Raw genomic sequence first — 3,055 nt, forward strand, 5'->3', positions numbered from 1 at the left:
TGGGGAGCTCCTGTTTTGTTTGTCAAGAAGAAAGATGGTACATTCAGGTTGTATATCGACTACCGAGAGTTGAACAAACTTACCATCAAGAACCGCTACCCACTACCGAGAATCGATGACTTATTTGATCAACTACAAGGCTCGTCTGTTTATTCAAAGATTGACTTACGTTCCGGGTATCATCAAATGCGGGTGAAAGAAGATGATATTCCAAAGACTGCTTTTAGGACGCGTTATGGTCATTACGAGTTTATGGTTATGCTGTTTGGATTGACTAACGCACCAGCTGTGTTCATGGACCTTATGAACTGAGTGTGTGGACCATACCTTGAAAAGTTTGTCATTGTTTTCATTGATGACATACTTATTTACTCAAAGAAAGACCAAGAACACGGTGAACATTTGAGAAAGGTGTTAGAAGTATTGAGGAAGGAAGTATTGTACGCTAAATTTTCAAAGTGTGCATTTTGGTTGGAAGAATTTCAATTCCTCGGTCACATAGTGAACAAAGAAGGTATTAAGGTAGATCCGGCAAAGATAGAAACTGTTGAAAAGTGGGAAACCCCGAAAACTCCGAAACACATACGCCAGTTTTTAGGACTAGCTGGTTACTACAGAAGGTTCATCCAAGACTTTTCCAGAATAGCAAAACCCTTGACTGCATTAACGCATAAAGGGAAGAAATTTGAATGGAAGGATGAACAAGAGAAAGCGTTTCAGTTATTGAAGAAAGAGCTAACTACGGCACCTATATTGTCATTGCCTGAAGGGAATGATGATTTTGTGATTTATTATGACGCATCAAAGCAAGGTCTCGGTTGTGTATTAATGCAACGAACGAAGGTGATTGCTTATGCGTCTAGATAATTGAAGATTCACGAACAAAATTATACGACGCATGATTTGGAATTAGGCGCGGTTGTTTTTGCATTAAAGACTTGGAGGCACTACTTATATGGGGTCAAAAGTATTATATATACCGACCACAAAAGTCTTCAGCACATATTTAATCAGAAACAACTTAATATGAGTCAGCGTAGGTGGATTGAATTGTTGAATGATTACGACTTTGAGATTCGTTACCACCCGGGGAAGGCAAATGTGGTAGCCGACGCCTTGAGCAGGAAGGACAGAGAACCCATTCGAGTAAAATCTATGAATATAATGATTCACAATAACCTTACTACTCAAATAAAGGAGGCGCAACAAGGAGTTTTAAAAGAGGGAAATTTAAAGGATGAAATACCCAAAGGATCGGAGAAGCATCTTAATATTCGGGAAAACGGAACCCGGTATAGGGCTGAAAGGATTTGGGTACCAAAATTTGGAGATATGAGAGAAATGGTACTTAGAGAAGCTCATAAAACCAGATACTCAATACATCCTGGAACGGGGAAGATGTACAAGGATCTCAAGAAACATTTTTGGTGGCCGGGTATGAAAGCCGATGTTGCTAAATACGTAGGAGAATGTTTGACGTGTTCTAAGGTCAAAGCTGAGCATCAGAAACCATCAGGTCTACTTCAACAACCCGAAATTCCGGAATGGAAATGGGAAAACATTACCATGGATTTCATCACTAAATTGCCAAGGACTGCAAGTGGTTTTGATACTATTTGGGTAATAGTTGATCGTCTCACCAAATCAGCACACTTCCTGCCAATAAGAGAATATGACAAGATGGAGAAGTTAGCACGACTGTATTTGAAGGAAGTCGTCTCCAGACATGGAATACCAATCTCTATTATCTCTGATAGGGATGGCAGATTTATTTCAAGATTCTGGCAGACATTACAGCAAGCATTAGGAACTCGTCTAGACATGAGTACTGCCTATCATCAACAAACTGATGGGCAGAGTAAAAGGACGATACAAACGCTTGAAGACATGCTACGAGCATGTGTTATTGATTTCGGAAATAGTTGGGGTCGACATCTACCGTTAGCAGAATTTTCCTACAACAACAGCTACCATTCAAGCATTGAGATGGCACCGTTTGAAGAACTTTATGGTAGAAAGTGCAGGTCTCCGATTTGTTGGAGTGAAGTGGGGGATAGACAGATTACGGGTCCGGAGATAATACAAGAAACTACAGAGAAGATCATCCAAATTCAACAACGGTTGAAAACCGCCCAAAGTCGACAAAAGAGCTACGCTGACATTAAAAGAAAAGATATAGAATTTGAAATTAGAGAGATGGTCATGCTTAAAGTTGCACCATGGAAAGGCGTTGTTCGATTTGGTAAACGAGGGAAATTAAATCCAAGGTATATTGGACCATTCAAGATTATTGATCGTGTCGGACCAGTAGCTTACCTACTTGAGTTACCTCAACAACTCGCGACTGTACATAACACTTTCCACGTCTCGAATTTGAAGAAATGTTTTGCTAAAGAAGATCTCACTATTCCGTTAGATGAAATCCAAATCAACAAAAAACTTCAATTTATCGAATAAGCCCTTCGTATTGCACACATAAAATCCTTATGGAAGAAGGTCATAAAACGTATGTGCAACGCCAACGAAGACTAAATCCTAATATGTAAGATGTTGTTAAGAAAGAAATTATTAAACTGCTAGATGCAGGTTTAATTTATCCAATTTCTGATAGTCCATGGGTAAGCCCGGTTCAATGCGTGCCTAAGAAGGGTGGCATGACTGTCATCACAAATGAAAAAAATGAGCTTATTCCTACTAGGACTGTAACAGGATGGCGTGTTTGTATTGATTATAGAAAATTAAATGACGCCACCAGAAAAGATCACTTTCCCTTACCTTTTATTGATCAAATGTTGGAAAGATTAGCCGGAAATAGTTACTATTGTTTTCTTGATGGTTTTTCCGGATATTTTCAAATTCCAATAGTACCCGAGGACCAAGAGAAAACCACATTCACGTGCCCTTATGGTACTTTTGCTTACAAACGCATGCCATTTGGACTTTGCAACGCCCCTGCAACCTTTCAAAGGTGCATGATGGCGATTTTTCACGACATGATAGAAGAATGTGTAGTTACCCGAACTTTTCCATGTTTATATATATTAAATGAAATTGT

This window comes from Rutidosis leptorrhynchoides, chromosome 5 (genome assembly GCF_046630445.1).
Source record: "Rutidosis leptorrhynchoides isolate AG116_Rl617_1_P2 chromosome 5, CSIRO_AGI_Rlap_v1, whole genome shotgun sequence".
Classification (NCBI taxonomy): domain Eukaryota; kingdom Viridiplantae; phylum Streptophyta; class Magnoliopsida; order Asterales; family Asteraceae; genus Rutidosis; species Rutidosis leptorrhynchoides.